General features: G+C 41.2%; 1 protein-coding gene and 1 long non-coding RNA gene across 2 annotated transcripts in view; one reads left to right on the top strand and one right to left on the bottom strand.

Moving 5' to 3' along the window:
- LOC118016586 overlaps nucleotides 1-25,968 on the top strand; it is a 94,557-nt gene extending 68,589 nt beyond the window's left edge. The window contains exons 2-3 of the long non-coding RNA XR_004680868.1: nucleotides 18,525-18,675; nucleotides 25,927-25,968. This is a non-coding gene — a long non-coding RNA (uncharacterized LOC118016586). The remainder of the gene's footprint in view (nucleotides 1-18,524; nucleotides 18,676-25,926) is intronic.
- DOCK2 (dedicator of cytokinesis 2) overlaps nucleotides 1-27,479 on the bottom strand; it is a 418,491-nt gene that overhangs the window by 162,406 nt on the left and 228,606 nt on the right. The window lies entirely within an intron of this gene.

The raw sequence follows: 27,479 nt of genomic DNA, 5'->3' as shown, positions 1-27,479 counted from the left end.
TGTTTATCCGCTCAGATCCTTCCAGACGCTCCAAATCTTGATAATAATCTTTATAAGTGATGATCTTGGAGTGTGTCTTCAAAGTGATACTGACTTTAGGGTAGAATGAAAGTGCTTATTTTTATTGAGGACTCACATTAAGTCTGAGCCCTCACAGATAAAGAAGGAAGGATTTGGAAATGTAGACATAGGTGGGGAAATTATCCACAGGCTCTTCACCATCAGCAGCAACCACTAAAGGCAGGTAGACTGGCTCGGCCTTGCTCATACTCACTCTAAGACTGGTGATTATGATGGACATAGTGCCAGACAGTGGCTTTTTCTGCCAAATTCTGTGACCTTGAACAAGTTTCCCAGTTTGTCTGAACCTTTTTCCTCATCTGTAACATGGAGGTAATACCTTAGGGTTATTTTCAAGGTGAAATGCAATAATGTCAAAATGTGCTGACACCTGTAAACCTGTAAAACGAGGAAAAACTACAAACATAATTCACCATATCCTTAGTTTTGTAACATTGGTCCGACTCAATGTTTTTCTTTCTAGCTTGATTGAGGTATAATTGGTAAATAAAATTGTAAGATATTTAAAGTATACAATGTGACGACTTGATATAATGTATAGATTTTGGAAGGACTCCTCCCATCAAGTTAATGAACACATCCACCACCTCACATACCAGCCCTGTGTGTGTGTGTGTGTGTGGTGGGAACACTTAAGTTCTACCCTCTGAGCAAATTACAATTATACAATACAGTGTTATCAGTTATAGTCACCATATTACATATTAGGTCTTCAGACCTTATTCATCATAGAGCTCAAAGTTTGTACCCTTTTTACCAACCTTTTCCTATTTATCTCACCCCCTAGCTCTTCGCAACCATCTTTCTACTGTTTGTTTCTAAGAATTGATTTTTAAAAAAATTCCATATATAAGTGATAGCATGTGGTATTTATCTTTCTCTGTATGACTTACTTCCCTTAGCACAATGCCCTCTAGATGCATCTATGTTGCCACAATAAACAAGATTTCCTTCTTTTTTTTAAGGCTGAATAATATTCTATTGCATAGATATACCCTATTTTCTTTATCCATTCATCTATCAATAGATACTTAGTTGTTTCCATACATTGGGAACATACCTGCTTCTATGAACATAGGAGGGCAGGTATCTCTTTGAGATAATGATTTTATTTCCTTTGGATATACACCCAGAAGTGAGATTGCTGGATTGTTATGGTAGTAATATTTGTAATTTCCTAAGGAATCTCCATACTGTTTTCCATATTGGTTATCTCAGTTTATATTCTCACCAATAGTGCACAAGAATTCCCCTTTCTCCACATCCTCCCTAATGCTTGTTATCTCTTGTCTTTTTTATGATGGCCATGCTAACAGATGTGAGGTGATATTTCACTGGTTTTGATTTGCACTTCCCTGGTTATTAGGGATAATGAGCGCCTTTTCATGTACCTGTTGGTTATCTGTAGGTCTTTAGAAAAATGCCTGTTCAGGTGTTCTGCCCATTTTTTAACTGGCTTATTGCTTTTATTATTGTCGTTTGTTTTGTTTTGCTATTGAGTTATATGGTTTCCTTATATATTTTGGATATTAACCCTTTATCAGATATGTGGTTTGCAAATATTTTCCCCCATTCCATAGGTTGTCTCTTCATTTTGTTGATGGTTTCCTTTGTGTGCAGAAGCTTTTTAGTTTGATGTGGTCCCACTTGTTATTTTTGCTTTTGGTGTCAGATCCAAAAAAATCATTGCAAAGATCAATGCCAAGAAGCTTATCTCCCTATATTTTCTTCCAGGTTTATGGTTTCAGCTCTTACATTCAAATCTAATCCATTTGAATTGATTTTTATATATAGTGTAAGATAGGGGTTCAGTTTCATTCTTTTGTATGTAGCTGTCCAGTTTTCCCAGCACCATTTATTGAAGAAACTATCCTTTCCCCATTGTATATTCTTAACTTCTCTGTCATAAATTAATTGACTATATATGCATGGGTTTATTTCTGGTATTTCCATTCTGTCCCATTGACATATATGTCTTTTTTTATGCCAATACCATACTATTTTGATTATGGCTTTGTAATATACTTTGAAATCAAGGAGAAAGATGCCCCCTACTTTGCTTTTCTTTCACATAATTGCTTTGGCTATTTGGGATATTTTGTGGTTCCATAAAAAATTTAGGATTTTTCCTATTTCTGCAAAAAAAAAAAAAAAATGCCATTGTAATTTTGATAGAGATTGCATTGAATCTGTAGATCACTTTGGCTAGTATGAACATTTTAACTATGTTAATTCTTCTAATCCATGAATGTAGAATACATTTCTATTTACTTGTGTTGTCTTCAATTTCTTTCATCAATGTTTACAGTTTTCAGCGTGCAGGTCTTTTACCTCCTCGGCTAAATTTATTCTGAAGTATTTTATTCCTTTTGATATTACAGTAAATGGGATTACTTTCTTAATTTCAAATTTCTCTTTCTGATAGTTTGCTGTTGGTGTATAGAAATGCAACTGATTTTTTTTAAATTTTATTTTATTATGTTATGTTAGTCACCACTCATTACATCATTAGTTTTTGATGTAGTGTTCCATGCTTCATTGTTTGCGTATAACACCCAGTGCTCCATTCAATACATGCCCTCCTTAATACCCATCACCGGGCTAACCCATCCCCCACCCCCCTCCCATCTAAAACCCTCAGTTTGTTTCTCAGAGTCCATAGTCTCTCATGGTTTGCAACTGATTTTTAAATAGTGATCTTCTATCCTGCAACTTTACTGAATTTGTTAATTAGTTCTAATAGGGCTTTTTTTGGGTGGAGTTTTTAGGATTTTCTATGTAGAATATCGTATCATCTGCACATACAATTTTACTTCTTTCTTTTTGATTTGCATGCCTTTTAATTCTTTTTCTTGCCTAAGTGCTCTAGCTACGACATCCAGGACTATGTTGAATAGAAGTGGTGAGAGTGGGCATCCTTATCTTGTTCCTAAACTTAGAGGAAAAGCTTTCAGTGTTTCACCTTTGAATATGATGTTAACTTTGGACTTGTCAATGGTCTTTATTATGTCGAAGTATGTTCCGTCTATACCCAGTTTGTTGAGACTTTTTAATCATGAACGTATGTTGAATTTTGTCAAGTGCTTTTTCTGCATTTATTGAGATGATCATATGATTTTTATCCTTCATTTTGTTAATGTAGTTTACCACACTGGTTCATTTGTGGATGTCAAACCATTCTTGCATCCCTGGAATAAATCCCACTTGACCATGGTGTATGATGTTGTCCTTGTATTGTTGAATTTGGTTTGTTAATATTTTGTTCAGGATTTTTGCATCTATGTTCATCAAGGATATTGCCTATAGTTATTTTTTTCTTGTGGTGTCCTTGTCAGGATTTGGTATCAGAACAATGCTGGTTTTATAAAATGAGTTTGGTAGTGTTCCCTCCTCTATTTTTTGTGGAAGACTTTGAGAAGAATTGGTATTAATTTTTCTTTAAATGTTTAGTGGAATTTACCCATGAAGCCATCTGGTCCCAAATTTTTCTTTGTTGGGAAGTTTGGGATGCTTACTAGTAATTGGTCTGTTCAGAGTTTCCTTTTTTTTTGTGTGTGTGATTCAGTCTTGGTAGGTTGTACATTTCTAGGAATTTATCCATTTCTTCTAGGGTGTCCAATTTATTGGTATATAATTATTTATAGTAGTTTTTTATGATCCTTTGAATTTCTGTGGCTTTAGTTATAATGTCTCTTCTTTTCATTTATAATTTCATTTATTTGAATCCTCTCTTTTTCTCTTGGTAAGTTTAGCTAATAGTTGTCTATTTTGTCAATCTTTTAAAAAAAACAGCTTTTAGTTTCATTGATATTTTCTATTGTATTTTCAGAATCTATTTCACTTATTTTTGCTCTGATCTTTGTTATTTCCTTCCTTCTGCTAACTTTGGGCTTAATTTGTTTTTTTCTTTTTCTAGTTCCTTGAGGTATACAGTCAAGTTATTTATTTGAGATCTTTTTTTTTCTTAACATTTATTTTATTGCTATAAACTTCCCTCTTTAAACTGCTTTTGCTGCATCCCATAAGTTTTGTTATGTTGTGTTTCTATTTTCATTTGTCTCAAGAAAGCTTCTGATTTCTCTTTTGACCTGTTTGTTGTTTAGAAGTGTATATGTTATTTAATCTCCACATATTTGTGAATTTTCCAGTTTTCTCCTTGAGCTTGATTTCTAGTTTTGTACCATTGTGGTTGGGAAAAAAAAAATGCTTGATGTGATTTTAATCTTCATAAATTTATTAAGACTTGCTTTGACCTAACATATGATCTATCCTGAAGAGTGTTTCATGTATTCTTGAGAAGAATGCATATCTGCTGCTATTGGATGGAGTGTTTCTGTATATGTCTGCTAGGTCCATCTGGTCTAATGTGTAGTTTAAGCCCAATCATGATTTCACTTTGCAATAAGTTACTTGTCTTTATGAGTAAACAAAAGCACCATCCAAGACCCATATATTTTGGGGTGCCTGGGTGGCTCAGTCGTTAAGCGTCTGCCTTCGGCTCAGGTCATGATCTCAGGGTCCTGGGATCGAGCCCCACATCGGGCTCCCTGCTCGGCGGGAAGCCTGCTTCTCCCTCTCCCACTCTCCCTGCTTGTGTTCCCTCTCTTGCTGTGCCTCTCTCTGTCAAATAAATAAATAAAATCTTAAAAAAAAAAAAAAAGACCCATATATTTTGAGGAATTTCATTCCCCTAGCAGGTGGGAATTTATTTGCATTCCTTTCTCTAATCATTCCAACCTTAGCCTATCTCATAACTTGGGGACCACATTCAGAAGACCAAATGTCCTGATTTGAAAGTAAATTTTAAACATAGAATAGAAGGAAGCATATTCTTAGAGCATATATGAGTATACCTAAATGTACCTGAGGAGTCAGAATTATATTTGCAAATAGCACAAGAATGTGCTTGTGTACTTTACTGATTTTCCACAGCTATTAAAAATGCCTTAATAAATCTAGTTGCTACCAATGGACCAGCTATAAAAATAAAGCCTGGCTTAAATTAAAGGTGAAGCTATTAACATTTGTCCTAAAGCCTATAAAGACTCTAATGAGTTCCTTTCCGGCATTAGTGAACTTGAACTTTAACTGAAATGGGACTGCAAAACCCATTGGGGTTTTCCTTGTTCTGTTGTTCATTAAAAGCTTTTCCTGGGAATGGCTTGATCTAAATTGTTCCATAGGTGCTTAGATGAAGACAGAGCAAGTGAGGATGTAAACACAGCACTTCAACAGAGATTGAGAATATTTTATAAAATACAAATGTTTCAGGAAAACATGCCTGTGCAAGAGATGTTTAGTTATGGGTATAGAGCAGTTGTAAGCCCTGGGGCTCTGCGGTAGGGCTTCTCAACTGCGGGTCTATTGACATTTTGGTCTGGATGATTCTTCATTGTAGAAAGCTGTCTTGTATATTGTAGGATGTTTAGAATATCCCTGGCTTCTATCTGCTAGATGCCAGTAGCAACCTCCTCCCAGTTGTGACACCAAAGATGTCTCCAGACTTTCTAAAATGTCTCCAGGAGTCAAAATTGCCCCTGGATGAGAACCACTGCTCTAGACAAAGTCAGACCTGCTTCATTTGCCCCTCTGCCATTTCCAGCTGTGTGATCTTGAGAAAGGATCTGGCCTCTCTAAACCTTAATTTCCTCATATGTAAAATAGGGATAATTGCACTTCCATTTGCACGTGGTCGTTTGTGAGGATTAAATTAGATAATGCATGTAAAGCATTTACCATAATGTCTAGCAAATAGTCTTTGCTAAGTGGTAGTTACCATTATCATTAACTACTTTCACTTTCTAAAATGTTCCAAGCAAACAAGCCACAGACCCTAGCTCCTTCTCTGCACAAGCCCAATGATCAGGCACTTCTACAAGAGAGGTAGAAATGGTCTTGTGCTTCTTCTTCCAATGGGAATTTCTCCCACATGCTGGATTCCTGGTCTAGGGGCTGCAGCCTGTGCCTCCCCAGAAGGAGGAGAAAGAGGTGGAGGAGGAGGAAGAAGAGTTGGAGGACCAGGATCCCTACTTGCTCCTTGGTGCTTCTCTGGCAAAGGGAGTGGGGACACCAGGGTGTGGCCTGGGACCCTTGTGGGGGTTGCGGGTAGAGTGCGGGGATCTGGGGGTCCAGGCAGGGACTCCTGGCTAGGTAAGCAGGGAGGTGGTGGTTCGGCTAAAGGGCAGCCCTTATCCATTCATCCAGAGATGGCCTGTTTCCATACCTTGGCTATTGTAAGTCGTGCTACAATAAACATAGGGGTGCATGTATCTTTTCAAAAAAAAAAAAAAGAAATAGCCAAAAGAATCTTCCCAAGAACTCTCTCCTGGAAAAGCATTGTTCCTGCTTCCAGATGAAAGCAGGCTCTTCTCCTAATATAGGGCTTATTAATATGACCTAGACACCTTGATTTATCTTCAGTAGCCCAAAGAATAATGCAAACCAAATGCAAAGCCAAGTTGCCTGTCAGTAAGCAAAAAACCCATTTCATTAGTGAACAAAACACCTCAATGACCATCCGATGTGGATCCCAGATGCATTGCTAGCCACGTTTTGCTTCATTTTGATTGGCATTTCTAAAATCTCACATTTACATTTGTACATCTTTCCATCTAGGGATCATGATAGATCATAAGCTCCATGAGGGCAATGACTCTGCTCTGTTCACTGCTGCGTTCCCAGTGACAAGGACAGTGCCCGGCTCAGAGAAGGATTCAATAAATATTTATTGAATGATAGTATTTCCCTCTAAACAGCATTTGTATTCTCAGTACCATGATCATTGCCTTTTTGCACATTTCAGCAGAAGGTTGCTGGCTAGCAGTCTTTCTTCCTCAGCCCCTAAATCCCCTGTAGTCTTTACAGAGCTTAAATTTAGGATTGCTCCTAATTCATTTTGACAGTGAAGCAGGGAGGCCAGGAATGGTTTGCCCCTGGCAGGGTGATTTGGTAGAAAAACAATGACCTTTGGTGACTAGCTAATCCCAGCTCTGACACTTCCTAGGTGTGTGACCTTGGATAGTTTAAATCATTGCTTTAAAATTCGGCTCTCTCCTCTATCAGAAATGGAGATAACAATAGTACCCTAAAGGTTGTGGTGATAATTAAGACAAATGATCATTTGGTGGCTAATATTTATTGAATTCTGGCCATAAGCATACACTGCCTTGCGTAATCCTTGGAATATCATAGAAGTTAGCACTATTATCATTCCTATTTTACATATGAGGAAACTGAGGCTCTCTTAGCAAGCATCAAAGCCTGTATTTGGTCTCAGAACTTTCTCACCATCCAAGGCTCTTTGCACAATGTCTGATGTGTAGTAGACACTCCATATTTATTGAATGAATTAAAAATTAGTGAAAAAAAGGTCAAATCTGGGATCACTTAGTCTCAGTGTGAGAAAAATGTCTTCATATTCATTTGCAATTAGTACTCCATCTACTTCTAATGGCCCAACACCTGCTAAAATATTAAACATAGCATAAGAGAAAATGTTTATGGGTGAAATGGAATAGAGTTTTTCCCAAGGCAACAGACATTTTAGATATAGTCAGGTTCAAGAGAATTGATTTTAGGAAATCAATTTGATTCCTCATATGAACAGTTAGACATCCTCTTGTCAGTAAAAATTCCCTGGCTGCTATTGGTACCCCAAAGTATTCTCCCTGGGTTCAAGTCTGAAAAGGGCAGAGAAGCCATATTGCATCAGTGGTGAGCACAACACACAGGAATGATGTGGAACTCCTAGGTGTAGTTTGCTGGCCAATTTGCTGGCCACCTCCTGGGCACTCTCTACCACAGCATATGACATGGTGCATCTGTCCCAGCCCTGCCCATATCTCTTTGTTTCAGTTTAATTCTGGACATCACACAAGCCCATACACAAGGTCTGATGAGTGAACTGTGTTACCCTGGAAGGAGTTCATTACTTTGTGACTGCTCCCAACATCCTTTGTCCTGGGGAAGCCTGAAGCTATTTAGATTTAGAACCCAGTTTTAAATTATTCCTGCAGAAAGGAGAACGCAGAGGTTGCAAAGGGGCAGCTTTCAGAGGTTTTTGGTTTGGCCCCCAAATTATTTAAGAAGTTTTAATCAGTTACCAACAATTAAAAGTTGGGATTTTTTAACGTCAAATTCTGACTTCTTTCAAAAACTCGTTAGCTCTAATCATACTGGACTAGGATATCATTTGACAACGAGGGCTGCAGCTGAGCAGCAACCGTCCCCTTGATGGCATTTTTCTCTCTGCCAATTTTCCCCCCAGCCTCCTTCACTCACCTAAATTACTCTGAATGCATGTGGGTTCACAACGCTTACAAACCCCACTGTAGAAAAAAAATAATGGTATCTCATTTCACCGAACACTCTCCAGTACCTCATCTAGTTTCGCCCACAGCCCAGGGAGAGGGTTATGACTAGTATCTCCGTTTTGTAAATGAGTAACTGAGGTTCAGTCAGAGAGTTTTGATGGCTTGCTCAGGGTCACACAGTTGGAAAGTGGAAGAGCAGAGATTCAAACTTAGGTCCCCCTGGTTCCAGAAGCCAGTTCCTTCCCTGTAACTGAACTGCTTTGTTTGGGGAACAATGGCCAAGATGCCCCTAGACCTCTGTGCAGACACTCCCACATGGAGATGGGTCTTTGTTAGGAGAGATTTGGATGGTGAGTAACCCAAAATTACCTCCGTAGAGTGTTACTGAAGGGAATTGCGGTGTGGTTAATGCAGTTAAAGCTCAGTGAGCTGTGACCACCCACGGTGTCTGTGTCAGACGGCCACTGCCCATTTAAATGTTGAGGAGCCTTCCTAATTGACTGAAGAGCCCTTGCTAGGGGGAGGAGTCAACTGGGAGGCCTCCATGTGACTGAGAAAGGATGAGTTGTGGGGGCTCCTGAAGTTGCCGGCATCCTAACAGCCATGATCCCAGCCAGCCCTTCCCCTCCCCACCCCTACAGGTTCTCCTCCTGCCCATCGGCGTCCCTCCCCACAATACCTGTTAAGGAGAAGCTACCCAGAAATGAGGCCTCGAAAGTGTGTTTGAATGCGTTGGTAGAAATCCCATACACAGGTAGCTGATGCAGAGAGAACAAGCGGCTCTTTAAAAAATGAAACACATCTCAGCTACTTGGCAAGCCCAATGAAAAAGGGAAGAGGGACAACTTCCATTAAGCCTCAGAGGGAAAACCCTCCTCAGAGCCAAACAAAACCACTTCCTGGGGCCCAGATCACCAGGCTTCTTGCCAAAGACTCCATCAACACATCACTTTAACCCAAGAAATGTACAAAGGACCCAGACTGCCCCAGGAAATGTGTTACCTTCCCCTTCCCTCAAACCCATCAGAAACTTTTTTCATTTCTTTTCTTCTTCAGATTTATTTATTTATTTGAGAGAGAGCATGAGCGGGAAGGGCAGAAGGAGGGGAGAGAGAATCTCAAGCAGACTCTGCTCTGAGCGCAGAGCCTGATGAGGGGCTTTATCCAATAGTCCTGAGATCACAACCTTAGCTGAAACCAAGAGTCAGATGCTTAACTGACTGCATCACCCAGGCACCCCACCATGGGATGCTTTTCACTGCCCTCAGAGTGAAGTGCAAACTCCCTGACTTAGGTGATAAAGCCCCCATAAACCTTTTTCTAGACTTATCTCTGGTCTCCTGCCTGTCCTGAGTACCTTCTACCCTCGGGTTCCTCCAAGAATCTGCTCCCTCCTAGTTCCATACTCAGAGACCTTTGAATCTAGTGTTTCCCAAGTGTTTCCCTCCCCCTTTGCCCACCCCCAAACCCTTCACCTAGTTAAGTCCTACTTATCTTCCATGCTCACACCTTCCTTTGAAGAAATTCCTTTACCATGGCCTCTCACACTCAAATTACCACAAAAATGTCAGGGATGCATGCCACTCCTGTGGATTCCTACAGCATGTGACTTCCTCGTAGTGGGTGGTTATCACATTGCATTTAAATTAACCCTTTTCTTTCTTTCTTTTTTTTAATTTAAATTTTACTTAGTTAACATACAGTGCAATATTGGTTTCTGGAGTAGAATTCAGTGATTCATCACTTACATACAACACCCAGTGCTCATCACAAGTGCCCTCTTTAATACCCATCACCCATCTAACCCATCTCCCACCCACTTCCCTCCATCTACCGTCTGTTTGTTCTCTGTTGTTAAGAGTCTCTTACAGCTTGTTTCCCCCTCTCCGTTTTTTTCTTTCCCCCCTTCCCTTATGTTCATCTGTTTTCTGTCTTAAATTCTACATACGAGTGAGATTATGTGGTATTTGTCTTTCTCTGATTGACTTATTTCACTTAACATAGTACATTCAAGCTCCATCCACATTGTTGCAAATGCAAGATTTCATTGGAATATTACTCAGCCATTAAAAAGGCCCTTTTCTTTTATGACTCCTCACTACCTTGTGAAATCTGGGGGAGCATCTCAGCTCACTGCTGTATCCTCAGTACCCATCCCAATTCCTACAGATCAAGGGTGCTTGGGAAGGATTTGAGGAATGAACATACACATGAGCAGGAATAGCCCTTTTTAGAGGGCTCTCCACTCTATAAAACACCCAGCACCACATTGGAAACCTTAGTTCCCAAGTGGCCCCCAAAGGCCCTCAGGAGCATGCAGCCTATAAAGCAGTTAAGTATTTTCTACTTCTCTCAGCCCAGATCAAGGCCTTCCCCACAATGGGCCTTCTACTCTACCTGATTTAAACACATAGAAGGTAGCATGAGCTCTGAGACAGATTTCTGATTCAAACCCCTGTGGTACTATTTGTTGCTATGGAAGCTTAGAAAAGTCACTCAACTTCTCTGTGCCTCAGCTTCCTAAAATGAGGCTCACTGCATAGCTGTGAGGATTAAATGGAATCACGTTTACAACCTTTAAAACAGAGCCTGATCCATAGTAAGTGCTCAGTGCTATTGGTTATTATCATGCCTCTTCACTCCTATGAGACTTCTTAGCAGTTCATCAGCTCCTTTTGTGGGGAACTAACACATGCCTGGACTAATCTGTTATTACTCTCCTGCATTTTCTTGGTCTTTTTAGTATTTCTACAGTGTAGCATAATCCCTGTGAGTCAAGATGCAGTCTCATCTAAATCATGGTTCCTGTAGTAATCTTGCACAGAGAGCTGGAGAACCAAACAGCTCACTTGACTGGGTGGTCTTTCTCTTCTGAAAGGTGGTGCTTTATATGGGAAGGTGCACACCATTCATGTTGCAAACCTGAAAGTAGGAGAAGACTTCACTTCCCCCAGAGCCACATGCTCCTACAAGATGACCACCACATAGAAGAACAAGGTGTGTTCCTTATCAAAAGATATAAGCAAACTGTGGTCACATCATAGCCCATGGCTGAGCGGATCCAGAAAATCCCTTCAAGTGGCCCTGGAAAACCCTAGTTGAAGTCATCAGTCTAAAAGACTCAGAATATTGTTTTCCAACTCAAGTCAACTCCAATAAAATGAATATCCTCACTCCACATCATTTTCCCCCTTGCCACCACCAATAACCAATCTATTACCAAGTTTAACCAAAGTAATTTTTGGAATTTATCCAATATTTTGAAATGAGAGGCTCATTTCATTATTAGTACCCAGTCCAACCGCTTCCATTTCTCACCTGGATGACTGTAATAGTCACATTGCTGTCATCCTGGTTCTATTTTTGTCCCCGTCCAACACATTTTTCTCAGGATGACCATAAAAGTAATTTTAAAACACAAATATGTTCCTGTCTCTCTGTCTCTGTGTGTCTCCCTCTCTCTCCCTCCCTTTCTCCCCACATACACACCACTTTAAATTCTTAAAATAATTGTGTTGCTTTCAGAATCAACCAAAAGACTTAACATGGCCTTCAGGACCAACCTTATTGCTCCTGTTTGTCCCTTTAGGGCCACAATTGTTCTGCTCCCTGGGCTTCAGCTAGAGTGGCCTTATTTAGCTGTTACAGAGGCCAAGCACCTCTTGACTCAAGGCTGGCATGAATAGTATTCTTTTGCCTGGAGCACTCTCTTTCTATGCCTACCCCTCGATAATCCCTATGTAATGCCCACCATCTCTCCTGAACTTAAATGTCATTTCTTCAGAAAGTACTTCCCTTACCCCTGATGGAAATCTGGTCTCCCTATTATTCTCTCATAGGACCCCATTTTTTTCTCACAACACTTAGCATAGTTTATAATTATGTATTCATGATTAACTTATTTTTTCATTCTATGTGTCAAAGGCATGTGTAACAGCTAATCAAAGCTTCTAATTAGTAACAGTGGATCAAGAAGACAACATTCTTGAGATAACTACAGCCAAAACAGAGATACCTGACATTTAAGTTTACTTCATAGATGTGAACTTTACCTAAGCTCCAGAAGATCTGTTTGGCCTATAGAATCCTTCATACCTCCTGTCAGCCAGTCTTCTCCTGACATTTGCCACTTGCCCTTTCCCCACTACAATAACCAAGTTAGGATGAAAGGAACAACTTTCATCTCCCTGTCTAAATTAGGCACATCCTCAAGTCTGTTGCTTCCTCTTCTTCACATACTTGAATTCCTACTCATCCTCAAAATCATGGCTCAGGTGTCCCATCCACTGGGAAGAATCTCCTGACTACAGCAACAGGTTAGGCACCCTGAAGTTGGCTTTCCACAGTACCTTGACCTTGTTTGGAGCTTGCCTCTTACCATACTATCTATAACTTGCCCATTTCATCCTTTAGACTTGAGAACTTAAAGGTACTCCTGATGCCCAATGTGATTTTTGGCACATAGGGAACATAGTGGTTGCTTGGTAGAAGTAAATGGAAGAAAGAAGGGAGAGAAGGAGAAAGGGAGGGAGGGAGGGAAGGGAAAGGAAAGGAAAGGAAAAGAGAGTTTATGATTTCTAGGGCTGCAAAAAACAAAACAAAACAAAAAGGATAGGACATTTTGTGAGAGCCCCATGAACTTAGTGGAGAGAGATGATATAAATGGAAAATCAATACCAATTAGTATATGATTAGGAAAGAGATGCCTGATAGCATTAATTAGTGCTGTAAGAGTCCAAATATTTTTTCCTGGGAAATCTGATACCAAAAAAAGTGAGGAATAAAAACTTCTAGAGTTTAAAAAAAAGCACAGTATGAACATTAGGGACACCCATTTGTTAGGCAGTCTTCATGTGTCAACAAGGAGCGGAAAGGAACATTGTGAGCCTCACCTTTGATAGCAGTATCTTCCCCAAATAAAATGTGATATGCGGAGAGGTCCATTTCCAGGACATTAATATCAAACAAAGAAATCTAAGCCAAGGGCCTTCCTAGACCTGCTACAATCCTACGTCTCCAAGTGGCTCTGCACAGCCCAGGACAAAAATTCATATTCTCCATTACTGATCTTTTGGCCCTACAATCCTCAGATCCACCTGAGGAGGCTCATTTCTAATACACACAGAGACTGCAATCATTGATTTTGGTGCAGATTTGACATCATATTTCTAGATAGGCAGTAGGCAAAATTTCCTTCCATGATCCCATTACAGCTGCCTCTGCAGGGAGAAAGCTAGGAGTACTGGCCCCATTTACAGACAGTGAAATAGAAGGCTCAAGGCAGGATGCCAGGCACTCTCAGTATTGAAAGCCCTTGCTCTACCTAATGAGCCATACTCTCTGAGCATCCTTGAAGAAAGGAGAGGCCATCATTCAATTTGATTTAGTTCAGTTCAACAGTCACTTTGTCATCATCATTCTCATTGATGACATTTATTGAGCTCATACTAAGCGCCTGGCACTATGTCTCATTATCTCTTTTAATCCACACACATCAGCCATTTGAGATAGGTCCCATTTACTTGCCATTTTGCATTTTATATATTAGGAAACCAAGGCTCAGAGAGTACCATTCATCTAAACCAGATTTAAACCCAGATCTATCTGACTCTATAGCCCGAGGTCTTAACCACTGGATACTACTACTGAAACCACCATTCTACCACCTTTTGTTTCTTCCCATTAGCCTCTGTGGTTGCTTAAATTTTCCATCTGGTCATCTGACTTGCTACTTCATATAATTATAGGGATTGGCAAACATCTTGCTCACAACCTGTTTGTGTAAATAAGGTTTACTGGAATGCCACCATGCATATTTACTTATGTATTATTATTTAGAGGTGCTTTCATGCTACAATGGCAGAGGTGAATAGTTGTAAAAGAGACCACATGGCATCGAAAGCTGTAAATATTTACTATCTGACTCTTGTAGAAATAGTTTGCCAATCTCTGATACACTAAGCAACCACTATGCTAAAAGCTTAACTTTTATTTTCTCGTTTAACTTATAGTACAATTGTGTGTGTGTGTGACTATGTGTGTAGGGGGTACTCAGATCAATCCTATTTTACAAATAAGGAAACTGAGTCTCACAAAGTTCAGAGCTAGTAAATGATAGAGCCATAATTTAAACCTAGGCAGTCAGGCTCTAGAACCCATGCTCCTAACCATAAGCTACAGATGTCTGTTATCAGGCAAGCTCTCCAATGGAACTGCTTGTACGATGCTGAACAAGATATGGCACTGCCCAAAGGAGCCCTGCTGAGGATGAGAGGACAGCAGCCCAGGTGATGAGTACCCTGATGGAAGAGAGCTGGGTTGGGACTGTGGGAGCCTGGGGGATACACACTTGCTTGTACTGATTGCAGCTGGGATACACAGAGGAGGTTGGGGCAGGTAATATAGTCACTTCCAAAAAGGAGAATGTTGCCCCAAATCTACTGACAATTGCTTGGCCAATTGATTTTCTAATAGTCTTTATGTTAAATAGTAATTTTAAAAAGTGACTTGGTAGCCAGGCTACCCCTTGATTTCTAACTGAGCAGCTTTGTAGGGAATGGTTTTTGTTAGAGTCATTAATCCACATTTAAGGGAGACAAACTCAGTCTCTCTTTTTGAGAATCTGTTCCCATCTTATATAAACTTGGAGAATATGGAAGTGGCCTGGGATTCAGGGTCATCTCTATGCTCCCTGACACTGCTGTGAGCTTTCCCACATGGGCCTGAAGGGTGGCCATATAGACAACATTTGCATGGACAGGGACTGCAGGGGTCACTTCCCTGCACTGTTGGATTACTTGGGTTTGGGTGAATTTATGTCTTTAGCTGAAACTCAATTTGCATTCTTGAGGTATTCTACCACGGAGTTCTGGTTCTGTTTTCAGAAACATTGCAGAACAGTGCTACTCCCCACTTGATGTGGTAAGGAAGTCTTCAAAGGAAACATCATGTTTCCCCCAACCATTTCTTTTTTGGGGGGTTAAAGAGCTCACATTCCTCATGGTTCGCCTCTCCCTCTGATTTCAAAAAAAAAAAAGAACTCACATTCCTTCAACCATTTTTACTATGATACTTTTTTCAAATCTCATCATAATTCATTTTTTCTCTTGGAGTTGAGGCCTGAATTTTAGATTTGCAAAAAAAAAAAATTCATAATGAATATTCTTATGATAAGTTCTTCTTGGAGCTGAAGTATCTAGTGATGATATTATATACTTCCTAACACTAAGTAATGATAATGACATGTCTCATTGGGTTTCCCTTTCTGCCATGGGTTACTAGGAAGCTCACAGCAAAGTTTATGCTTGATTTTTTTCCCTCTTTCTTAATTTGATTTTTTGCCTCCTATCTCCTGCCAATTACTATTGCTTTCAGTTTTATTGTATCTATTTTTTATGTAAACTATCTCATATATCCACTTCTATTTTATCAATCAATTCTCTCACCCACTAAGTGCAGCAGCTTTGCTGGTTCTCACACTTTGATAATAATGATGATGATGATGCCAATAGTAATGATACTAGTAATGATAAAAGGAGCCAACATTTATTAAGTGCCTCTGGCCAGACAGGCACTTTTCTGAATGCTCTATAAGTGTGACTTCATTGAAACCTTACAGTCATCCTATGAAGTAATATTATTAGCCAAATATTATAGATGGGGAAACTAAAGCACAGAGAGGTTAAGTAATTTACCCTACATTATAGATTCAGAAAATAGCAGAGCCAGTTTGAAACCTAGACAGTCCAAATTCAAAATGTATGTCCTCGTCTACTATGCTATACTAACTAAATTATCAGACCACTTCAAGCTATTCCACATCAACTCTGGGGCCAAAAGATTCTGGATCTCATCCTAGGGAATACTGATGTCGGCTTTGAGGATTTGCTCATCATTGCCCTCAGTAGTAGTGGTTTCTGGCTCCTTCATAGTCTGCCAGCATGCTCTGGGTACTCCTCCCAATCCTGTGCCCCTGTCCAGCAAGCCAGACTCAAACACAGCACTGGGATACAGAGAGACAGCCCCAGGTATTGGCCCAGCTGGGCTCATGGAGGGTGGCCAGGCTCTGGCCTGAGAACATATCATTTGTATAAAGGTCCATGTCCAGGCAAGACAAGGGCAAGGTGGGACAATCAGGGAACAATGCATAGGCTAGAAAACAGAAAAAAGGAAGATAGGAAGCCAAGAGTCTGCTGGCTGATCCTTACTATACCTATTATGTGCCAGATACTTAATTACATAAGCCAGTTATTCTTCTCATTCTGAAAGGAGGAACTGGAGTTCACAGAGATTAGGTGACTTGTTCTAGGTCATTCAGCAAGGTAGGTGTAAACATGGGAATAACTCTTTGTGGGAAAAAGATCTCACCAAATAAGTATAAGTATTTCATTCCAGAAGATGGAATGTCACCCCTATTCCTCAGGGCTGTGGTTAGAGTTGAAGATATGGAGGGAGGGCAAGACCCCCAGTGGCTGGAGTCTGAGGAATACAAGGCACACTGGGGACTCCAGAAGCATGATCCTGCTCTCAGCACAAGAGGAGGCTGCTTCTCTCCAGGTTAGGCAGTGTGGGGAGGGACTTGGTTGAGTGCAGATGGCAAAGAGAGACTCCGAGCCCTCAGGAAAGGGGTGCATGTACCCAGTTCAGTGCCTTTCTCCCTTTTCTACCCTGGAGAGTGACAAGGGGGCAGGGGACAGGGGCTGGAATGGGTGTAGGCTGGACTGCTACCAGAAGGTAATGCTTGGCTCTCTGTGCATATGTTCTTGCCCTTGCAAGAAGGAAAGGAGGGAAGGAAAGTGGAAAGAAAGGAAGAGAGAGAGGGGCACCTGGGTGGCTCAGTTGGTTAAGCGACTGCCTTCGGCTCAGGTCATGATCCCAGGGTCCTGGGATCAAGTCCCGCATTGGGCTCCCTGCTCTGCGGGGAGCCTGCTTCTCCCTCTCCCACTCCCCCTGCTTGTGTTCCCTCTCTCGCTGTGTCTCTCTCTGTCAAATACATAAATAAAATCTTTAAAAAAAAAAAAAGAAAGGAAGAGAGAGAAAGAAGAAAGAAGGAAGAAGAGAGAAGATATGAAACATGAACTTTTATGCTTTTGTAATTTGCCCAATATCGTTGTGTCACAGGAAGGCAAACACTGTGGGCCCATCAAGTGAGAGGCAATGAAAGGTGTCCTCCCTGGCCTGTGATTTGGATGGGAGGCAGACGGGGCTTCACAACTAGCACTGGCAGAGAGCATATGGGAGAGCCAAAAGGGGACACTGGCTTCAGCAATAGTCTGAGGTCCCTATAACAGAGGACCAGGGAGTCAGGAAGAAATGGACAACAAAAAGCCAGAGAGAGAGAGAGAGAGAGAGAGCTTCTTGGTCCCTTGGGGAAAAAAACAGTCTCACAAAGAACAACAACAAAACGAGAGGAGACATTTGATAGCATTTTCCCCTTAAACGTCATTTTTATTAATTCCACCCTTAATACTACTTGAGATTTGCCACAGCCTCCAGCAGGGACTTTCAGGCCCTGGAATTTTGTGCTATCTCTGTGTGACCTGGGGCCCAATGCATAATGGTAGTCATGAAAAGAAAGAACCGTGGTAAGCATTGATTATTGAACACCTACTACGTGCCACACATGATACTGGCTGGGCACACCAGTTGCTCATCTCAGAAATGAAGGGTGGGCTCTTTAATAGCTCTGAAGTCCTCTGCTTCTGCAACTGCTGGCTGCCACTGAGCTCTCAGTTCATCTGTGATTAGATCAGACCATAAACTTCCCCCCCTTCCCTTCTCCTTGTTAAAATTCTGCAGTGTAGGCAGGGATCCAGAAGTGCAAAAGCCTTCATTGCAGTTGCCTGCCAATGCTTTGCAGTACCACAGTGGATGGAGTACTGCAGAGTCCAGGGCTTGACAACTGTTCCTGGTGGGTGTGTGGTGTGTGTGTGTGTGTGTGGTGTGTGTGTATGTCAGAGGTGGGGGTCCCTGGCAAGCCCAGGCTATCGGCTGCTTCTGCTGGCCCTCACTCAAGGCAGCTCTGGTAGTCACTCAATTTCCTCCAGGCCCCAGGGAAGCTAATAAAGGTTTGAGGTCCTTGGGTATGCCAGACCACACTCACTCATCTTGGTCAAATCTTTCCTTCTACAGTTTCCTCATCTGCAAAATGGAAGCAATAATGCCTGGTCTTGGCAGAACTTATTGTGAGGCTAAAATTGGCTGGTAAATCTGAAAACGCTGTGAAAACATTACATTGCTACTAAAGAGTGTGGAAGGGTCCTGGAGCCATTCTTATTTTAGTGTAAGTACAAGCACTTTAATCAACCAAATATGTCCGATGGCTTTACACAGGAACATAAATCTTTTTGGAATGGGAAGACTCTTCCAAGTTATTCAAAACAGCTGTAGATAATCTACAGGATGAAATTACCAAACGTAATCTCAGACTATATAAGAGGGAAACAGAGTTTCCAGGTGCCAGAGAACCAAAAAAGGTGCTACTAAAGGAGAAGGAGTTTCCTGCCTTCCACTGTCACTGGATCCCTCCCCCATACTGAAACAGGAAGCATCAAAGTCTCAACATTGAAAAAGAACCTAGAAGTGACCTGAGCCAACTCTACCCTATGAATGAATCTGTTTATAGGAATGCAAATCACTGGTCTATTTGTTGGCTTTTCTGGTCTTGAGCTGATGGAGAAAGGAGGTGAGGCATAATCACTCAACCCTGAACTCCCACTCCCAGCTGACATATAGAGTTATTCCTCTAATGATAAGTCCAAAAGGGTCCAGATTCCCCCATATGTCTGAGCAGGCAGTTTTCCCAGTGTCTGGTCCCAGGAAGAACAAATCAAATTCTTTAAAGTCAAAAGGGTATAACCTAAAAAGTAGTAGAAAATGTCCCCAGTGATATAGAGAAATAGAAATGCAGTGAGAGATATCAGAAAAACCTTCTGGAAATGCTGAGTAAAATATGGTGATGTATCAGGCTATTGCTCTTTCCTCTATGAGAAAAAGCTGGACAAACTGGCCAGTACTTGCATCTGATGGTAGTAAAATTTCACCCAAGCTGGACATGACCTTTGAGAAGTAGCAGCAGAAGAACCCAGGGCTTCAAGCCAGGGGGACATGTGGACCAAAGAACTATCCCTGCAAGGGCAGGTACCCTAAGGTTTGTAGGAGAGGTAATTCCAAGAGATACTGAGTTCCCACCCTTGATAGTGAACAGCCATAGGAATGAGTCACTGACCCACATGTGCTTACTAAAGAGGCAGGAGAGAAGGCAAGAGAAGGGGCTGATGAGGAAGAAAAGAAAGGGAGAAGGGGACAAGGATGAGGAGGGAAAAGTGTGATGTAGAAGAGAACAAGAGAGGTGGCAGGGCAAAGAGAGTTGGGGGAGGAGACGAGGAGAGAGGGCAAGAGTAAACAGAAGAGGAGAAGGAGGGAAGGCAGAAGGGAATAAAAGGAGAGAGGAGAAGGAACAAATGAGGAAGGTTTCTGCTGGATTTGTAACATTTTCTTTCTGAAGCTAAGCTGTGGGTTCACAGTGTTTGTTATGTTCACTATACTCTCCTCTATGCTGTTTTGCATGCCTGAAACATTTTATAATTTTCTAAAAAAGGAAGAGGAGGAAGAAAGACTAAGAATGAGGAGGAGGTAGAGGGAGATGGCAATACTATCTTCCCTGCTTTCTTTGACAAATGGAATCAGAGGGTTGGAGTGGTACAAAATAATAGCATTGGTGGCTTCTCCATCCATGTGAGAGGTCTTTGGGAGCATGATGCTGGTTTTGTCTACTAAACCTGGTTCCAAATGAGGTGCCTGAACCTGAACTAGATGGAAGCCATTGTCCCTCTACCATCCTCACTGCTGCATTGGAAGATCAGAGCCTCCAGAATTTAGCACCCAGTTCCATTTCTGCTTCAACTCAGTGTGTCACCTAAACAGTTCAACATATGTTCCCTGAGCTCCTGCTCTGTGCCAGGAGCCATGCTGGGGACTAGGATGTAAACCAGTGACCCCTTTCTTCTTGAAGAGTTTATGGGTAGAGGAGAACTGCTCAGAGCCCCGGTTTTCCCATCTGTGGAATGAGGGGTTTGCTTCAGTTATTTTCAACCTGGGCTTGCTTGAAACCCTAGGATTCCAGTGTGTGACTCAGAGTGACTGGAGGAGCACTGCATCCCATTCTCTAGGACAGCTTAGCTTTATTCCATATCAGATATTGGGATTGGGCTTAAGCTTGGATTTAGAAATATAATTTCACAGCTAAAGAAGATCTGAAAACCATTGAATTAAATGGTCCCCAAGGTCTAAAGTTTTAAAGTTCTCTGTTGTATTTGTAAGGTCGTCGTATGATTCTTTGAAGACTCTAATGATAAGAATTCATTTGTTCTTTCATTCAGCAAATGCTTATTGAGGTTCTCAATAAATGTGGACAAAGACAGACAATCAGCAAATAAATAAAGAAGCTAATAAAATAGGGCACTGGCCACAGAGGACATGGAGGATGGAGAAGAGATTAGGGAGAGGACATTGTTGGAGCTGAGGCATTATCATTGAGAGACCAACCTTGAAAAGATCTGGAAGAAGGGTAGTCCAGACAAAATAAATAGCCAGTGTAAAGGCCAGATGATGAAAATGAATCCTACATGTCCAGGACCGAGGGATCCAGGTCATAGAAAACAAGGGTGAAGGCGGTGTGACGTGAGATGGAGTCAGGAAGGTAATCAAGGCCAGGTGATATAGGTTCTTGCAGATTTTGTAAAGAGTTTGGACCTTACTCTAAATTCAGTAAGATGGCTTTGGGGAGTTTCAAAGAGGGCTCTGATGTGATCTGATTAAATTTTATAAAAATCACTCTGGCTGCTGTGTGGTGGATGGATGGTAAAGGGGGCAAAAATGGAGACCTCTCTTTGGTGGTACGGATGATAGATGATGGAGATGCAGGTATAAGTCACAGAAATTGTGAGAAAAGGTCAAACATGGCATGTTGAGAAATGAGAAAAAGATTTCATGATCACTACGTATCCAATACCTTTCTAGACTCCAAATATATGAGTTTTGATCTTAACCTTGCCTTTTGGTGTCTAATTCTGCTCCCAAGTACACTTTTGCTTAGCAGTTCCGGAAGGCAAAAAGAAAGCCAATTCCCTTGGCTTCTTGACCATTTGGGGAAAGTGTAGACTCAGACAGACCCCAAAAATTTACCAGCTCTCTGTTCCTTATTGAGAAGGCTGCTGGGGTAATTTTCAATTGGAAAGACAAAACAAAGGCTTGGACCACAAACATTAACTCTTTAATCTCAGATGGGTATGCAGTAATGCTTGCCAACAGATCTGACCAAGCAGTTAACTGAATTTTAAGTGGAAGGTAATCTAAACTTGGATGTGAAGAACCACAAGATCCAGTGGTGAGTGATCAATAATTATTTCTGAAGTGTTTCCCAAAAAAACTCGGCACTGTGCCTCATACTTTGCAGAATATAAAAGGACTATAAGACATGTTCCTTCCTTTTATGAATGTACCCTTCAGCTGGGGGAAAATAACCAACACATAAAATAGACATCCGGCTGGCCAAATGGAGTGGGTGGATGGGGGTTGGGGGTCTCCACTAGAGCCCCAAGCTGGCATCAGGGGAGTTCGGGTTCCAGTTCAACCTCCATGACTTAGGGCAAACCATCTAATCCTTCTGGAACTGATTCTTCTTCCATAAAACAGGGGTAATGCTTCCCAACCTTCCTAGTAGGGATTACATGGGATTTGAAAATGCTTTGTAAGTCGTAAAGTGTGGTATAAATAGTAAGGGTTATTATTACTGACTCTAAGTACAGAAAGTGAAGGGAGATGGCAACGTGTCAGCAACTAGAGCCTTTTCTGAAAAACAAAAATCGAATCAAGCACCTCTTGCTCAAAAACCACCAATGACTCCCCGTTGCCTAAACAAAGGTTAGCAAACTATGCCCGGCCCCTCTGGCCAAAACTGTTCCATCGCCTATTTGACAAATGAAGTTTTACTGGAATACAGTCATAGCCATTGTGGGCATATTGTCTGGGACTGCTTTCCTGCCCTAATGGCAGTTGAACAGTTACAACAGAGATTGTATGGACAAGAAAGCTGAAAACATTTATATCTGGCCCTTTAGAGAGGAAAAAAAAAATGACAACAAAAAAACCTCCTGACTCCCAGCCTAGAGGATAAAGTCTAACCCTATTTAAAATGTAAAGTCCCTTGATACCTGAAGCAGGATTTGAATATATAAAAGGAATCAAATACCTTCCTCCAAGTCATTCCCAACTCCGTACACCATTTTGTACCATTTCCAAGGGACTCATCCCATACGAGGTGGCATTATCAGGTACTGTTTTTGTAATCTCTACAATGTTTATCATAGTCCCCAGGTCATAACGTGTTCTCAGTAAAGTTTAACCAAATTCAATCTGAGTCATAAATAGAGCAAGAGACCTACTCATGATATATCATTGATAACATTATCATTAAAAGGGAAAGCAATTTGTAAGTTAGTTAATTAGTTGCACAATATTTTATTCCATGACAACAACTATTCCATGCCACAGAAGCTAAGGCAAATTAGGTAATATGGGATTATGTTCATTGCTTTGACAAGAAGGAAACACCTGTTCTGTGTCAAGCTGGAGGTAAGGACCAGGGGTTCAAAGTGGACTATGACCACCTTCTGCACTCAAGGAGGCTACAGTCAAGTTGGGGAAGCTGAAGGTCAGCAGATAGTCACTGCACAGGGAGACAATGCTAAAGTGGTACAGAAAGCATGGAGGTGGCAGGGAGATGGACAGGATGCCTGGGAATGCTATCATTGCACATTTCCTCCTGTATATTTACCTACAGCTTACTCTCCCAAGGAAAAGTAAGTGAGCCAAGGCCCACTCACATGTGAGGATCTATCTGATGAGCTAACATTGACTGTGCTGGCCATTTTATATAGATAATGTCATTTAATCCTTACGACAACTCTGTGGTTTTACAAAGGCCAAGTCACTTGTTCCAGGTTAACAGTCAGAAAATGGAAGATTCTAGCCGAAGTCAATCATCAGCTAAAGCCTAGGCACTTAACCCTTTACTGTAGAGCCTAATTACATGGCAGAGAAGAAGACTAGGAGTCTATTCTAGAGAAAGTCTAAAGTTTCTGACCTATAGAGATAGTACTAAATGTTTCTGTACTTCCTAAATGGACACTTGTTTCATGAGGACTATCCATTGTGGACCAAAGGCATGGCTGGAACATAACCAGTCAGTATGTGTTCAATAAGTCAATAATCAAGGGAAGAGAGAATAAAGTGTTGCAAAGATCAATAACTCCTAGCCACTGGGCATGCACCAAACCACTACAACTATCTCCGGAGAGTGATTCTGGACTCCAGACAAGATATTAATTAAGCCCTAACCACCAAGGGCTAGGGAACTCCCTACCAATTAATGGCCAGCTGGGAGCCTGTAAGACCTGAGGCCTACAGAGGGTCATTCCCTTTAGCCAGGCATACTCTCTAGGACATTATCTGTGCAAAGGTCAGGATGGATATTGTGGGCAGAAGAATTGGAATATAACTATGCACGTTTTTAAAAGTGGAAATTTTGGGGGTGCCTGGGTGGCTCAGTCGTTAAGCATCTGCCTTCGGCTCAGGTCATGATCCCAGGGTCCAGGGATCGAGTCCCGCATCGGGCTCCCTGCTCAGCAGGAAGCCTGCTTTTCCCTCTCCCATTCCCCCTGCTTCTGTTCCCTCTCTCGCTGTGTCTCTCTCTGTCAAATAAATAAATAAAATCTTTAAAAAAATAATAACAGTGGAAATTTTTATATTTGCTAAGCTTCCTAGGTTGTGTCTAGGACATAGTTGTTTCTACTTTGACCTAATTATTCAAATCGTCACTTTCAACTTTTCATTCCAAATGTAGTATAAACCAATAGACATATGGAAAAATGCCCAATCTTAAATAAATTTCATAATGAGAATAGTGAGATACAATTCTTTCCCTATTTGGCAGTGATGAAAAAAATCATCAGAAATTGACCAAACACAATGAAAAAGAGGCTCTGGTAAATAGGCCTTTTCATGCAGTAATGGTGGAGTTGTATATTAGTAGAACTTACTGGAAGGAAAAGTGGTAATATCAATAAGATGTAAAATCTATGGGTACTTTGACCTGCTAATTCTTGTTCTAGGAATTTATTTGAAGGAAATAACTCCAAAGTTCACATACTTTAAAAATGCTATTTACAGCATTAATAAAACCAACTATTTTGAAACAACCTAAATATTAAATATTCACAAAAAAATACTATTTAAATAGGTCATGGTTAACCAGACAACAGAGTCCTATTAGCCTACCTAAAAGAATGGTGTGAATCTACATGCCATAATGTGGAACTTTCTCCACACTGTTCAGTAAAAAAAGGCTTCTGTAAACCTGCATGTGTATGTAAGTGGCATGCAATGAATGTTGCGGATGTTACCAGCAAGTTGCCTAGAATAAACTTCACCAAATTGGTGGAACAGAGTGGCTCTTTCTGGATGGTGAGATTTCAGGTGCTTGTTTCTTCTTCCTTTTTTTGATTATCTACATTATTTGAATTTTTACACAATGACCATGTAGTATCTTTTAAAAATGGAAAACCAATGGTTTTTAAATATCAGAACTAAGCGTCTCAAAGGTATATAAATTTTCTGGAGAAAAAGCAGGGCTAAACCAGAATAATGGCTGACTTTCAGAAGGAAAATGTGGAGGGATTTTGAAACCTGCCTGACAGCCTTACACAAGAAGTTTTGTCCTTCCCCAGTCCTGGAGAAGGCAGGAAGGGCCACTGGTTAGGAGCCTGTGCTCCAGGGTGAGTCCTTGGGTTCAAATATCAGCTCTATCATTTACCAGGTGAGTGATGGGGCAAATTACTTAACCTCATGTGCCTCAGTGTCCTCATTTACAAAATAAGGGACAGATAGCACCTGCCTCTAGGATTGTTGTGAGGATTAAGGACTAAATGAAAGACACTTACACAATGTCTGGCACATAGTCAATGATCAGTAAACATTAGCTCTTATGAAAACCAGCTTCACACCATTGTAGCCTAAGTAAGTTAAGTTATCCAGAATGAAGTGCTAATGAATAGTTAAGGGAGGGAGGAGGTAGTGGACAATTAGGCAAAGAAATCTACAAAAGTAGACCTCCAAATATCTAGGCTCTGCAGCACAAACATTAAGGGTATGGGCTGTGTGGTTTCAGGCAGGTGACTTAACCTGACAAGTCTTAACTGCTCATTCTGCAGAATGGGGGTCATATACAGAAGGCCATTTTAAGGATTAAATGTCAAGTCTAACACAGTGCATGGTCATAGTAAGTTTTAAATACATATTTGCTACCATTAATAATGATAATTATTATCTACTATGAGATTAAGTAGTGAGCTCCCTGTCACTACAAGTAACCAGGTAGGCTTACTTGCTGCATGAAGAGGATGATACAGAGAGGACTTAGTCATAGAATGAAGGGACAGACTACTGTATTTTTCCAGATCTAAAACTTGAGCAGTCATTGAAACATGAAACTGATTGTGAAATTGGAGTTGTTCCCAGGACTGTCCTGCAGAGTGGCGTGGGAGCCCATAGCCAGCAGGGCTATCTCCCCGGAGAGCTACAGGATGCTATAGCTCTCAGAAGCCAGCCCCACTTTTCAGACAGGTGAGGCAAGTGTGAGATGGTTGACCCAAACTCTGTCCATTCTCTGTCCCAAGAGTGGCTCTGCCTGCTCTGGAAAAACTGTGGAGAGTGTTCTGGCACCCACAACAAGGAAATCTGGCTGTGGATGAAGATGACAGTATTAAGAGCAATAACTAACCCTACTGACCGCATACTGCATGCTGAGCTTTGTGTTGAGAGATTTGCATAAATGTCTCATTGACTTCTCCCATCAAACCCATGCATCTGTGAGTGTCTATGCTATGAGCATCACCTGCATTTTACAGATAAAAACAAAAAAATGAGGCTCAGAGAGGATAAGTATTATCCCAAACCCTTTAGCCAGGAAGGGACAGAGGTTTTAACTCAGGTCTAAGGTACATTCAGAATGTGAGGCGTAATTATAAGGCCTCATGACAACGTGGTAACTCATTAGCATTACAGATGGGTCCTATTCCCTTTCAGACCTGCCACTCAACAGTCCCAGCCCCACAGGCTTAGTTGGTCTTTCTCAAGGTAGCTGGGAGCTGAGAAAGCCAAAACTGCCATGGGCATTATCTAATAATTCCTGGCCAGACACCACACACAGAATACTCTCTCCAAGATAATCCAAGTACTTAGCACTTTTATTTCCCTTTAAAATCCTTTAGTCAACCCAGGTGGCATTCAAACTTGCCTTGTCCAGTGCTGTGGGATCCACTGGACTTCTAGATATCAGGTTTTCTTTGCCATGGCAAGTCCTGGGGACAGTCCCCTGTACCTTTCCAGACCTGCATATGTCTTCAAACTCTGTTCTCAAATCACTGATATAACCTGCCCCACAAAGCAGGCAGATCCCAAGGGGACAAAGTCAAAACATCACAGGGAAGAACGCGGGCTTTTGAATCACAGACTCCTAGGCTTACATCTCATCTCCTTCACAGAGTACTTACCTTCCCTGAACCTCAGCTTCCTCATCAGTCTAAGAAGGATTCCGATACTCATAGATGTGTTGTAAGGATTACTGAGATAATGCAATACTGGAAAGGCGATGGGGTGTAGAGGTTAAGAGCACAGACTGTGTAAGTTCAGACACTGGCTCCATCACTAGCTGTGTGTCCTTAGGCAAGTTACTTAACTTTTCTGGGCCTCAGCTTCAGCTGTAAAATAGGGATAATGATAGTATCCACCTCTCTAGGACAGGGAATGAATGAGTTATAGCTTGGAAAGTGCCTAGAACAGCACCTGGCACATTAGTGAGCACTTGGTAAATGTGAGCTGTTATGATTAATGCATGTAAAGGCCTTAGTATGGTAAAAATAAGTACTCAATAAATGGTAACTGTTTTTATTACAAGGTACACCTTCCATGGATAATTTTATGCACATTCATCTCCTGGAAAGCAATTGAAAAATGAAGACATTAGGG

The sequence above is a fragment of the Mirounga leonina genome, unplaced genomic scaffold, assembly GCF_011800145.1.
Source record: "Mirounga leonina isolate KUSES-001 unplaced genomic scaffold, KU_Mleo_1.0 Mir_104, whole genome shotgun sequence".
In the NCBI taxonomy this organism is placed as follows: domain Eukaryota; kingdom Metazoa; phylum Chordata; class Mammalia; order Carnivora; family Phocidae; genus Mirounga; species Mirounga leonina.
The sequence above is the reverse complement of the archived record's forward strand: the minus strand, read 5'-3'. Positions and strand labels throughout refer to the sequence as shown.